The sequence below is a fragment of the Trichosurus vulpecula genome, chromosome 1, assembly GCF_011100635.1.
Source record: "Trichosurus vulpecula isolate mTriVul1 chromosome 1, mTriVul1.pri, whole genome shotgun sequence".
Classification (NCBI taxonomy): Eukaryota; Metazoa; Chordata; class Mammalia; order Diprotodontia; family Phalangeridae; genus Trichosurus; species Trichosurus vulpecula.
The window spans coordinates 339,057,466-339,072,521 of NC_050573.1; the positions used below are offsets into that span (position 1 = coordinate 339,057,466).

Genomic DNA, 15,056 nt, shown 5'->3' on the forward strand with positions numbered 1-15,056 from the left:
GAAGGTGCTCAGATCCAATCTAGCTCAGCTCAGATTGATCTGACCTGCTTGTCACAAGTGTCACAAAGGGTGGGATTTCTTAAGAAAACCCAATATGACTAATCCTTAATAGATGTTGTATTTTTCCTTGACTAAGTAGGCTTTAGTAGAATTCTTTTTTTTAAATTTATTTTTTATTTATTTTTATTTTTTTAATTGTAATTATTTTTTATTGCAAAACAAATATACAACTTGGAATGAATTTCAGGCAAATTGTGCCATAAGAAGATTTTTTTTTAAATAAGTGGCTAAACAAAGTTTAAAAAGCAAGTAACAATAGAAGAAAATGTTTTCTGGTATAGGACCAGCAGTACAAAAAAGTAGTGTACGAGTACCTGGATAATACTGAAGAGGTTTTTGGTAAAAATGATGATGATTAGGGGAACCATATGTTTCTAGGGGTGACCGCCACGGCCCCAAAATACCTACATGCCAGGTCCTGCCAAAAGAATTCAACTCAAGCCTTCTCAGCCAAGGGAAAAGAGAAAGTTTATTAGGGATTCAACATAATGGGCTGTCTTAAGAAATCCTACCCTTTGTGAAGCCTGTTTTCACAAGCGGGCCAGATTCAACCTACTGAATTAGATTGAATCCGAGCCCCTTCATGGAGGCAAGATGGAGATTATATACACAAAGATTGTAGGAGGGATTGAGGGATGATCTGGGGTGACTATGTTGTACCAGAAGTGAGCGAGACACACCACAGAGTATAAGTTTTAAGTGGAGAATTTATTAGCCGGCGGCCATTGGGGTACGGCACCACAAATAAATGGCAAATGTGTTGGGGTGATGGCTTGGCTTATATAAGATATGCGTGGGGTACAGAATGGGGGAGGGACAGGAACAAAGGTCCTGGCTGATCAAAAGATTCAGTCAGGTTATCGTACTAGTGGGATAATCTCATTTATGTTCCTTGGTGGAGTCAAGGAGTCCCAGGGATATCTCCCAGAAGGGTCTGTCAAGTTATCTCTCAGTGGGATGGTCCTATCTATTGACATTCCAGGGAGGAGCCATGGAGTCCCAGGGAGTTTGCTAAATACCAAAGATATCTGAGTCCATTCTTTCTGGGGGTGCTTGTCAAGTAGCTAGGGGTTTCTCAGGGGTTCCTAATTTTCCTTGTATTACAACTACAGGAGGGGTTTAGGGAGGGTCTTGAGGGGAAGTCTAAGGAGGATAAGGTGGGGTCAGAGTCCAGATACCAAGAGAATGGGATTAAGGGCAGGAAGTTCCTGAAGGAATATCAATAGTATCAAGGTTGGGAAGTAACTGAAGGCATGCATATCTATAGTAACAATAAAAGGCAAAGTTTAGGTAGAGATTTGGGCCTAATGATGATGTGAGGCTTATGGCCTTAGGGAAAGGCCAGATCTAGTTGGAAGATTCAAGGACAGTTCAAGGGGGCTCCCAGAGACTGTATTCCAGATTCAAGGGGGTTCCCAGAGACTGTGCCCTCATCAATACACCCGTTTTGCAGTAGTGCAACTTTAAGTACATATTGTTGACTGTCCATAGTCCATGCAGAGTTACAACTCCGCACTTCAACAACATGCTGACAGCTCCTAAAGAAAACTACTTCTTTAAAAAAAAGAAAGGCATAACCCAGATCTTCCCTCATTTGACCAACTGCATCTAAGTTCAGATATGCAGAAGGGCTTAGATATATCCAGAGTAAGCCACATGCAACCTATTTTACTTGATCAATTTTCCAAAATAAAGTTTCAGGACAATGAGAGTGGATAAGGGGGAGAAAAACATGGAGGAGTGAAGTCCTAATTACTACACATGCGTATCCTTTTGACAGTAGGGGGAAAACCTTTCACAGATAAGTTACAAACAAAGAAAAGGCAAATAAACAATTTTGTGCAAGAAATTTAACACATTCTGTACAATGTCTTCACTTTGCTGTCATTTTTTGTACAAACTTTCCATAGTTTACCATCACCATCAATATCTGCTTTCCTGATCATTTCATCAACCTCTTCATCTGTTAACTTCTCTCCAAGGTTTGTCATCACATGGCAAAGTTCTGCTGCACTAATATAACCATTGCCATCCTTACCAAGCACACAGAATGCTTCTCTAATTTCTTCTTCAGTGTTTGTGTCTTTCATTTTTCTTGCCATCATAGTCAGAAATTCTGGAAGGTCAGTTGTGCTATTACCATCAGCATCTACTTCATTAATCACATCCTGTAATTCAGCTTCTGTGGGGTTCTGCCCAAGTGACCTCATTACAGTTGCCAGTTCCTTTGTTGTTATAGTACCATCTCCATCCTTGTCAAATAGTGAAAAGGCTTCTTTGAATTCTGCATTCTGCTCTTCTGTCAGCTGATCAGCCATGCTGTTAGCGTTACTAGCACCCAAGTTCCTATCAAACAACCTCCACACTTGGTGGCTACACTCAGACTCTTGAGTTGAATTCTTTTGGCAGGACCTGGCGTGTCAGTATTTTGATATCTCCAGCACCCCTCAACCCCAAAGCTCTTCAATAACATGGTAAAGACAGTTAATTCAAAACCTTCTACTAAGAACCTGGTTCACTCCTTCCCATAAATACACACAGCATCCATGGGAGGAGAAAACTTAAATTTAGGCCATAATAGTAGTAAGGAACACATGTAAGAATTATGTGTGACAAGGTTTAACTCACATTGCTTGATCTGGGCATCCTCCTGTCTGTGTAGAGACCTGATGAAAAACCCTTGTTGTCATTGTCGTTCATCCTTCATTCAAGAAGAAGACCAAAGCTATCACAAGGGCTATGTCTTGACTTGTGTGTGAGTTGTGGCAGAGCTGTACAAAGTCATCAGTCTTACTCTCTCTTGAGGAAAGGAATAATATAGTTGCCTGCTTGTTCTGAGAAAGTTAATCTCATCCTATAACATTCAGTTTTCCAATTGATAAAGGAAAAAAAAAATATTGTACCCTATTTGAAGGGGAGCATACACATATTGACTAATAGTTACTTTGGTCACAGAGGGCTTTGGAAGATCCATCTTGGGTATATGTGAAAACTGTCATTTGCTAACAACTGTTCTTTTGAATGATTTTTGGTTGCTGTTTTGACCAATCGAGCCAGCAGACATAATGAGGACATTTGATACATGGAGACACAGATCTAGAATGGAGATTTTAAATCAGCAAACTCAACTTCACAATTTTACCAATCAGAAAACTGAGGAAAAGAGAAGTTCAATGACTTTTCTAAGGACACACAGGTAGCTAGTAAACAGAGTTATGATTTAAATCCTTTTCCTCTGCCCCTAAATGTGGTATTTTTTACTTTGCTCCATGCTGCAGAGCTGTTCCATAAACACGAGCTGTGATTATTATTAATATTCTCAGCCTTGGGATTTAAAGAAAGCTGCAATTTAATATTGATGTACCATTGATGCATGAGCTGTATATTCTGTGTTGAATAGCAATAATAACTCATTTGTGCAGTGCTTTAAAGTTTCCACAATAATCCCCTTTTATTCATTTAAACTCTTCATTCTGGGTCGTCCATGACAAAAAAAGGCTAAGAATACCTGGACTATATGATGTCAATTATAGTCAGATCATTTAAATTCTTGAAACCTCAATTTCTACATTTGTTAAATATGAAGAATAAATTCAGGTGTTCCTAGACTTTTCTTTAACACGGACTCCTTTGGTGAAGCCTATGGAACATTATTGAGAATAATGAGTTCAAATGCATAAAAATAAAAGATATCAAGGAAATTATTGATATTGAAATCATTAACAAAATATTAGAAGGTTCACAGGCCCCAATTTAATAACCTTTGTTTGAGTCCAAACTCTTAATTTCACAGATGAAGATGGTGACTTAACCCAAAGAAAAATCGTATTTGAGATTCAAATTCAACAATTCTCCTTTCCTATACAGATGAACACACACATCTCTTGCCAAGAATCACAAACTATTTTTGCAATTTGATTTCTCCCTTCATTGAGATGGGTAGATAAAGTTATTGAGGCCAGAATGAAGGAGAATGTTGTCTTTTTTGTTTTGTTTAATCTTTAACCTTTGGCAAAAACATCACCTGTTCCTGAGGCCTAAGGTGTCCCTTGAAGTAGTAATGAGGAAAGAGAGAGCCTTATCAAATGAAAGCTTTGTATTATTGCATCTTTTGGGCCTTTGACAATCTCCTGTATGGCAGGTTCAGGACACTTACAAAGAGCAGGAAGAGGAGACTTTTTGGTTCAGTGTGCAAGAGGAAAGTATTATTGATTTTTTGCGTTTTCTCCTAATTTGCAGAAAAAAGGGTGTGCCTGGGATACTGTGGAAGTAACATCTCTTGACATTTCAAAATCAAATTAATTGGTACACTTTATTGAAGGGCCAGTATCGATATCAGATAAGAGGTATGGTATTGAAAAAAAAATTAGTAGACAGAGCAACGAACTGGGTGTCAGGAAGACCTGAGTTCAAGCCTTGCCTCAGACTGGGGCAAGTTACTTTAACCTCTATTAACATCAATTTCCTTATTTGAAAAAAAAATGGCATAAATAACAGCTCCATCTCAGGGTTCTTATGAGGATAACACGAGACATGTAAAGCACTTTTTAAACCTAAAGTCAATACGTAAATTTTAACTATGATTGTTGGCTATTATAAATGTTATAAATATTTTATGAAATCTTTTATGGTACATGGCCTGCTAGCATTAGCCATTTTGAGTTTTTTACATCTCCATGATTTTATTAAAATTGAGGCAAAAATAAAATTCTGGTTATGGAAGTTGGGATCAGATATTGTTTTCTTGATGTTGATTGCAGTGTCAGGATTTCTTCACCTGACAGATACACAGAGAAAATGGATTAGAAGGTATAATCCTCAAGTGATCTGGACTCTGAAGTTTTTGAACCAAGTGATCTTAAATAGGTGTTTTAACCTAGTGGATCATCAGTTTCTTCATATGGAAAAAGGGCAGATAGGACTAAACTACCCCTCAGGTACCTTCTCATTCTACACATGGTTCTCTTGTGAGATGGGGACCATTTTATAATTTATAGTAGCAAGTCTAGAAGGAATGACTGCTTTAAAAGTGATTAATAGGGGGTAGATTAAAAGCAGGTCCTTGCTTGAGCTCTCCCCCAAACCCCAATGCCTGTAAAAATGACTCAAAACAAATTCCAGAGGTACAGAACCCACAAAATGGCAATGAAACACATTTCCAGCCCAAGAAAACCTGGAAGGTTGACAGGAAAGTTCTATTGCACCAGGCGGGGAGAGGAGCACAGCCCAGAATGGGTCATGCTGACACAGATGAGGCTGGAGCAGGCCTCAGGGGACTGAATCACTGGCAGCTGTTGCAGCTTCCAGATTTCTCAATCTACAAACACCAAAGACAACATAGAAAGTCATTGGGAAAGGTCTGTTGGACCTCAGGGACAGAGGAGTGTGGTCTGGCCCTCCTCGGGGCAGTGAAGGATGTAGCAGGAGCAACAGTGGCTACTTCCAGAGCTCCCAGACCACAGACAGTGGCGGGGGGGGGGAGCGTGAGGGGGGGTAGGGATTGAGTGGCTGCTCAGAGAAATATGGCAGAAATCTCTTTTCTGGCACTGAGGCAGGGTTCTCTTGCTTTGCCCTGCTTGGATATGGGTTGCAGTCCTGGGGTTAGGAGGAGTGCTACTGTGGCAGAGCTTGTGGTGGCTGTGGAAAGGGAATCCTCCTCACAGTTCCAAGGCAGAAAAGAGAGCTTGTGGAAACTCACAGACCAGAGCACAAGCCAGGAAAGGAATAAACAACTCTCTTTTTATCATACCACCTTGGAAAAACTGAACATTTAGAGGGTCCTAGAAGTATCTCTCAAAATAGCTACAGACAATCTCTGAAAGTTGGGACAGGACAGCCTACACACTGGAAGCAGAGTGCTACCTTAACAAAGAGTTAGAAAGTCAAGTATTTGGCTAGGAAAATGAGCAAACGGTGTAACAAATAAACAAACAAAAAACCCCTCAGACTATGGAATCTTACTTTGGTGACAAAGAAGATAAAAACATAAAACAAGAAGAAGACAACAAAGTCAAAACTCCTACATCAAAAGCCTCCAAGAAAAATATGAATTGGTGTCAGGCCATAGAAAGAGAAGTAGAGGAAAAATTGGGAAGGGAAATGAGAGTGATGCAAGAAAATTATGAAAAATGAGTCAACAGCTTGCTAAAGGAGAACCCAAAAAATACTGAAGAAAACAATACCTTAAAAATAGACTAACCCAAATGGCAAAAGAAGTCCAAAAAACCAGTGAGAAGAAGAATACCTCAAAAAGCAGAACTGGCCAAATGAAAAGGAGGTCCAAAAGTTCACCGATGAAAATAATTGCTTAAAAATTAGAATGGAGCAAATGGAAACTAATAACTTTATAAGAAATCAAGAAATTATAAAATGGAAGCAAAAGAATGAAAAAAAAATAGAAGACAATGTGAAATGTCTTATTGGAAAAACCACTGAGCTGGAAAAGAGATCCAGGAGAGATAATTTTTAAAAAAATGTTGGACTATCTGAAAGCCATGATCAAAAAAAGAGCCTAGACATCATCCTTCAAGAAATTATCAAGGAAAACTTCTTTGATATTCTAGAACCAGAAGGTAAAATAGAAATTGAAAGAATCCATCAATTGCCTCCTAAGATCCCAAAAGAAAAATGCCTGGGATTGTTGTAGCCAAATTTCAGACTTCCCAGGTCAAGGAGAAAATATTGCAAGCAGCCAAAAAGAAACAATTTGAGTATTGTGGAAATACAATCAGGATAATAAAAAATCTATCAGCTTTTACATTAAGGGATCAGAGGGCTTGGAGTGTGATATTCTGGAGCTCAAAGGAGCTAGGATTAAAACCAAGAATCACCTACTCAGCAAAACTGAGTGTAATGCTTCAGGGAAAAATGAACATTCCGTGAAATAGAAGACTTTCAAACATTCTTGATGAAAAGAGGGAAAGGAATAGCATATCTTTATTTGTATTTTCATCTTCAGTTCTTTTAGAAATGTTTTACTGATACATTTTGTATTTTATACAACAATCACGCCCCAGACCCACACTCCCCTTTATTGTTTTTTCTAGCTCTATAAAATCTTTTTGGTAGTTTAATTGTATGGTAATGAATAGGTAAATTAGTTTAGACACAATTGTCATTTTTATTACATTGGCTCAGCTTACACATGAGTAATTGATATTTTTCCTATTGTTTAAATCTGACTTTATTTGTGTGAAAAGTGTTTTGTAATTGTATTCACATAGTTCTTGGATTTCTTATCAGATTATGGAGTAGACAACCTAGCCTACAAAGGCTCATGTCAGACATCAAATAAGAGAGGGCCCTGTTGTAAATTCCCATTGAGGTCTCAGATGCTAGAGCCCAGAGAGAAGTATGATAGTTTCCTGGATTAGCCAGAAGGATATATAGTTTTTAAAAAATGGTATTTTACTTTTTCCCAGTTACATGTCAAGAACATTTTTAGCATTCATTTTTACAAGTTTTTGAGTTCCAAATTTTTCTCCCTCTCTTCTTCCCTCTTCTCCTCTCTTCTGAAAATGGTAGGCATGTTGGTACAGTTTATACATGTGCTATCAAGTAAAAATATTTCCATATTAGTCACAGATGTGAAAGACAAAGCAGATTAAAAAACATGAGAAAGAATGAAGGGGAAAATATGCTTCTATCTGCATTCAGAGTCCATCAGTTCTTTATCTGAATTTGAGCTACAAACTGCTCTCCAGAATGATTGGATCAGTTCACAAGTCTACCAACAGTGCATCAGTGTCCCGATTTAACCACATCCTTTCCAACATTTATTATTTTCCTTTTTTGTCATATTAGCCAATATGATAGGTGCAAGGTGGTATCTCAGAGTTGTTTTAATTTGGATTTGTCTAACCAAAAATGATTTAGAGTACTTCTTCATATCCCAATAGATAGCTTTAATTTCTTCATCTGAAAACTGCTTGTTCATACCATTTTATCAGGTGACGAATGGCTTGTATTCATATAAATTTGATGAGGTTCTCTACATATTTTGGAAATAAATTGTCATTTTTATTAATATTGGCTCAGCTTACACATGAGTAATTGATATTTTTTCCTATTGCTTAAATCTGACTTTATTTGTGTAAAAAGTGTTTTGTAATTGTGTTCACATAGTTCCTGGGTTTGTCTTGGCAGGTAGACTCCAAGAGCATTTTTCTTTGACCCACTTATTTATTAGGATTAGATTATTTAGCTTCCAATTAATTTTAATCTATATTTCCACTGCCCTTCATTGAATGCAATTTTTGTTGTATTATGATTCACAAAGAAATACATTTGCAATTTCTGCCTTTTTACATTTGATTTTGAAGTTTTATGCCCTATTAGATGGTCAATTTTGTGTAGGTGCCATGTGCAGTGGAGAAAAAGATATGTTTCTTTCTTTTCCCTTTCAGTTTTCTCCAAAGGTCTGTCGTGTATACTTTCTATAATATTCTACCTTTTTAATTTCTTTCTTGTTTATTTTTTGGTTGGATGTATCAAGTTCTGAGTGGGGAAAGTTGAGGTCCCCCACTAATATAATTTTGCTGTCTATTTCTTCCTATAACTCACTTAACGTCTCTAAGAATTTGGATGCTATACTATTTGGTGCACATATATTTAGTATTGATATTGCTTCATTATCTATGGTACCTTTTTAGCAAGATTTAGTTTCCTTTCTTATCTCTTTTCATTAGATATGGTTTTGATTTTACTTTGTTTGAGATCAGGGTTGATATTTCTCCTTTTTTTTTTACTTCAGCTGAAGCATAGTATATTCTGCTCTAGTCCCTTATCTTTACTCTGTGTGTGTGTGTCTCACTGCTTCAATTGTGTTTCTTGTAAACAACATATTGTAGGATTCTGGTTTTTGATCCACTCTTCTATCCATTTTGAGGGAGAGTTCATCTGATTCACATTCATAGTTATGATTACTGTCTATTTCCCTCCATCCTATTCTTCCTCCTATTTATCCCCTCTCTCCTTTTGTGCTTTCCCTCCTCTCAAATGTTTTGTTTTTGCCTACCACTTCCTCTAATATACCCTGCCTTCTGTCAGTTCCCATCTTCCCTTACTTGACTTTTTCCTTTCCTACTTCCCTGTAGATAAGATGGATTTCTACATTCAACCGATTGTGTATGTTATTCTATCTTTGAGCCAATACTGATGAGAGTAAGCTTCAAGAGATCCTCATCAACCACCCTTGCATCTTCCCCTCTACTTTAATAGGTCTTTAGCATCTCTTCATGTGAAATAATTTACTACATTCTACCTCTCCCTTCTTTCTTCACCCATTGTACTCCTCTTTCTCATACCTTACATTTTTTTGTCATTCTCTCAAATTCACCTTATACCCATACCCTCTGCCTATGTACGTTCCTTCTAGCTGTACTATTAGTGATACAATTTTTAAGAATTACAAGTATCATCTTCCCATGAGTGTAAATAGTTTAGTTCTACTGAATACCTTATGTTTTCTTTTCCCTTTTTACCTGTTTATGCTTCTTTTGGGTCTTGATATTGGAGATAAGTTTTTTTTTGGTTTTGTTTTGGTTGTGATCTTTTCCTTATGAAAGCTTGGAATACCTTATTTCATTTAATGTGCATTATTTCCTTTGATGTATAATTGTGCTGAGTAAATGATTCTTGGTTGTAATCCTAGCTCTTTTGCTTTTTGGAATGTGATATTCCATGACCTTTGGTCCTGCCAAGTCCTGTGAATCCTGATTGTGACTCCCTGAGATTTGACTTTTTTTCCTGGCCACTTGTAGTATTTTTCCCCTGAACTGATAATTTTGAAATTTGGCTATAATGTTTCTTGGAGTTTTTATTTTGGGATCTCTTTCCTGAGGTGATTGGCGGATTCTTTAAATGCCTATTTTGCCCCCTGGTGTCAGGACATCAGGGCAATTTTCTTTGATAGTTTCTTGAAAGATGCTGTCCAGGTCTACCTTTTGATATCGCTTTCAGGTAGTTCAGTGATAATGATACTGTCTCTCCTGGATCTATTTTCCAGGTCAGATTTTTTTTCTATGAGGTATTTTGCATCCCCACCCCCATTTTTTCATTCTTTTGATTTTATTTGATTGATTCTTGATATATCATAGAGTCAATAGCTTCCACTTGCCCAATTCCAACTTTTAAAGTATTGTTTTCCTCAATTAGCTTTGCACTTTCTTTTCCATTTGGCCAATTGTCCTCTTTAAAGAGGTGTTTTCTTCAGTGGGTTTTTGTATCTCCTTTTCCATTTGGCCAATTCTACTTTTTAAGTAGTTTTTCAAACTGTTCATTCTTCTTTCCTAATTCTCGTGCATCACTCTCATTTCTTTTCACAGTTTTTCTTCTACATCTCTTATATGATTTATAAGCCCTTTTTTGAGCTCTTTTATAACTGCTGGAGGCCATAGGGGTCTGGCAGTTTACCTGATTCTGGGCTGTGGTGTCTGGCATGTGCTGAGGCCTGATGGGGCTTTTCTGCATTTCCCTGGGCATACACTGAAGCAGATGGAGCTCTGTCCCCTGGAGGGTGCCTGTTTGCCTGGGGCTGTCCTGAAGCACATGGAGGTCTGGCCTAGTTTCTTGTCATGATAGAAAATGCCTTTTTTTTTTTTTTTACCAGGGGTACACTGGAGCATATGGTAGTTTTTGGAGCTGGAGTCTGCCAGTTCTCCTGGCTATACTAAGGCATGTGGAGGGTCTTGGTGTTGGCATTTGCCTGCTCCACCATGCTGAAGCTTAGCATCTCCCACTGGTTTGCTGATGTGGGGCTTCCTGTCCTGGAATGTGTTCCCCTTTCACCTGAGTGAGATGGACTTTTCTCAAAGATTCTCCAAATTTTATTGGCTAAAAGATAGTTCCACTCCGTGTTTCTACTAACTCAGCTATTCTAGGATTTGCTTTGGGGTGCTAATCAGTGGCTGTTTGGAGGTGAATATGGGAGAGCTACAGCAATTTACTGTTTACTCTGCCATCTTGGATCCCAGAAGTGCAGAGGATATATGGTTTTAATCTATTATAGCCTGATTAAATATTTATCTCTCTGTGGCAATCTGGTCAAGGCAAACAAAGCTAAAGAAAATCTTTGACTTATTATTATTTTTTATAGAGGAACAATTTAATGCCAGGGCCAAGAGTAGATAGGTAGTATATTGTATAGAGTGCTGGGCCTGGAAGCCGAAAGACTTGAGTTCAAATCTTGCCTCAGACACTAAGTGTCTGGCCCTGGGCAAGTCACTCAATCCTGTTTGCCTCAGTTTCCTCATCTGTAAAATGTGTTGGAGAAGGAAATGACAAACCATTATATTATCTTTGCCAAGAAAACCCCAAATGGAGTCATGAAGAGTTGAACACAGTTGAAACAACTGAACAACACTGATGAACAATCATATACTCTTGCTATGTAGCAAGTGACTGTCTTAGTTGGTGTATATGAATGTATATGTATATGTGGGATTTGTAGAGGTTCTTTGGCACCTAGCAGGTACTACATGTGTGGCTATAAGGGAAATTTTATCCTCGCTAGATAGAGGGTTGGCAGTTCATTGCCACTGCTAGCAAGGAAGGGAATCTCAACATGACCTGACCCATTCATAGTGTTCATAATTCTAAGATACCATAAAATTAGAACTGGAAGGTGTGTTAGAGTCTAATTTACTGATCTGTAAGATGAGGAACCTAAGCCCTGGAGAAATGAAGTGACCTGTTTAATGTAACATAGATAGTAAGTAACTGAACTGAGGGTCAAACCTAGGTACTCCAATTCTGAGCTATGCGTTCTTTTCAATAATCATAATGATGATGATAATAATAATAGTAATGCTTTAAGATTTGCAATACATTTTCCATATCTTATCAATTTGGCCCTAAAGTCAACCATATGATTTATGAAATACGATTATTATTCCCGTTTTATAGAAGAAGAAACTGAGGCTTAAAGAGGTTAAATAATTAGCCCAGAGTCACGTAGCTAGTATATATCTGAGGCTGGAGCTCTTTAGAACTACTTAAGTTACCTCTGGGTTACAAAGACTTTTGGCAGGCTAGCTGGAAATTGGAAAGATCCTGTATGATATTGTTTTTCTGGAAAATTTGCTCTGGGTTCCAAATGTGTGGCTTTGCATTGGACTTTTGTAACAGGAATTTGCAAATTGGAGACCACTATAATTGAACTTCAGTGGAAATAATCCCAGTGCTTATTTTTAGCAAAATAGTTATTACCTCTTTATTCACCAAGGTTTTTTTGTTGTTCCTCCAATAAGCCTCCAGCTTGACTGATTTTGAGTTTTATGCTCATTGTACTATTTCCTTGTACAACCTATGTAAGTGGTCAGAAGCTAAGAGAAAGCAGACAGTGAAGAAGAAACAATCAGGAAAAAGACACAAATGGGATAGATCATAAACCAATGGACAATAAAGTTAAATGCGTTTTTTTTTTCAGAGTCAGAATAACTGTGTGTTCTACTAAAGAATATCGATTAAACTTGTTCTGCTTGGCCTCAAAAGTTCAAACCAGGAACAATGGGTGAAAAATTACAAAAAAACAAGCCAGAAAGAAAAGGCAATTTTAAGCTTGATGTCTGGAAGAAAAATAAACAATCTCTTAATAATTATAGCTATCCAAACACAGAATGCATTTCTTGGACAGTTCTGGGATTACCAATGGTGGTGGTCTTGAAGCAACAGATAGATAATCATTTTTCAAGGTGTGCTATGAGTATTCCTGCTCAAGTATGGGTTGGATTAGATAGTAGCTAAACACCCTTCCAGCACTAAAATTCGGTGATTCTGTAAAATGGGGTAAATATCTATCTGTATAAACTGTTTTGGCTGTCTTGACCTAGTTCTTTTGATAAAAATAACATGTTTGTATGTACATGTTACAACAATGAAAATTGTAGACGTGCACAGATACAGTGTGAAAGTAGGCTGTAGCCTAATGAAACCTCCCAACAACAGCACACTTTTAATTTGAGGCTTAAATAATTAATAGTGTGGCTCTGGAGAATGTCAAATATAGTGTCTAATCTTGTCACCATTGCAAAGTACTCTGGAGACTTCCCCATGGAATGCATTTGCTTTTCTGCTCCTGAGTATCTAGCTGCAGTGTGTGTGCTGTGGTGTTCAGTTCATGACAGTGGAAGTGAAGAGCTGAAGAGAGATCAGCAGAGACAGTATTGGGTTGGGAATGAAGGAGTTAGCATAAGGTTTACAGGGGTGCTATTCTCCCTGGGGAAGAAAGAAACAACACCCGTGATGATATTAGTAGGCATCCAATAAGTTTTTTTCCCCATCAAGAAATAATTTTTAAGATTTCTCATATTAGCAGGCAACAAGTTAATCAGAAAAGTAAACAGAACCCAAACACATATGAGCATAGAAAAAAAGCTGAATTTACCATGGCAACTGAGACCAAAGAATTTATAAAAAGTTCATGTCGAAAGCAAAACACCTGCATTGCCAACTTAGAAATCTCTCTTTGCTTTGTATGCTATCTGAATCCTGTTTCATGGTATAAGAAAGGGCTTTAGTGACTTCCTCTTTTATAAGTAAATCCCTCCAATTTCTATGCAGCATGTATGTATCTATAACAATATGATAATGTATGATTTTTAATAATAGAGAAATCTTCTTTGGATTGTTTCTGTTTGATAGTATGCATTCTGTATTCACACACATAAGATAACATTTTTACCTATAATTACTGTGCAGTGATATAAAATATGACGTTATGAAGAAAGAACACATTTTCTGGCTCTTAATATAAGAATTTATGTGAAGTCAAATAAGAACTTATTTATAATGCAATACTTAAAATAATTACACAGTTCTCACTCTTACCAGATATTCAAGCCTTTGTGAAGAAATATGAGGATTCCCGTGTTTTACAGGCTGATCTCTGATATTGCTTGATTTAGATACAAAGGCATACTTATATAGTTCAGTTAGATTGTAAGCTCTTTGAGGGCAGAGATTGTCTTTTGCCTTTTTATTTAATCCCTAGTTTTAGCACAGTGCCTGGCACATAGAACATGCTTTATAATGTTTATTGGTTGATTGAATGATAATTTATTTTGGCAGATATTTAAGTATGTTCAATTAAAAAGTTTCATCTCCATCTGCTTTTCTCCTACCTATTCTGGATTCTGGTTGGGGGAATAAGTGAATTCTTTGCTGTGATATATAGAACTTTTAGGTAACAGAGAATTCTTTACATATTCAACCAAAGAGTCTCTCTTCCCTCAAATCCCCCATCCTCCACCTCCAAAAAGAGGCACTCTTCTCCCAGATATTAGAAGTATTGTGAATATGGTTTTATTCATAAGCATTCAACTGTTCAATATTCCTAACTAAAATTGCCTGGATTTAAATTAAATTAAAAGCTTAGTACTAACTGACTTCAGCGTTCTCCCATGTTTTAGCATGATAATTACTTGCTTTCAGTGTGTTGTTCCCACTACAAAATTCCTGGATGAGGAACTTGCCTAAATGAAAAGGAGATTGTGTTTCAAGGAGTGGTTATGTTAGTCTTTAATGGAGAGCCATTATTCCAGACCTCTGGCTGTCCTGAAGGCTATTTTGACCTCTGACATCTTTATCATCATTGTATGCTGAATGCTCATGATTCTCAGCTTCAACCTTTATAGTATACATGCATTTCTAGGTAGGAGATAATTTCTAATGTCAGGAAAAGAAAAAAAATTTGGAAAGAAAAATAAGAATGCTTGTCATGCTGCAACTATCTATGAAAACAGGCTTATTATTTATGTGCACATGTCTGTTTGTATATGCTTGAATGTGATCTGTTCTTAACCTCCTTCACTGAAGCCCCTAAAGAAAGCATTAACAAGTACAATTTTCTAACCTCCTCAGAGAGTTACTTTTTCTATGTACAGGTGATGCTTTGCTTCTCTCTATCCATACTTGCCTTTGTCATGGGTTGAGACATCTGTGTAGTAAAGGGTGGGATCATCTCCTGGTGGTTCCAATGGTTTTAATCATGTCTGGTA

General features: G+C 37.3%; 1 pseudogene; it reads right to left on the reverse strand.

Annotated features, from left to right (window-relative positions):
• Positions 1-1,933: 1,933 nt before the first annotated feature.
• On the reverse strand, positions 1,934-2,385 carry LOC118834446 (annotated as a pseudogene).
• Positions 2,386-15,056: the final 12,671 nt, after the last annotated feature.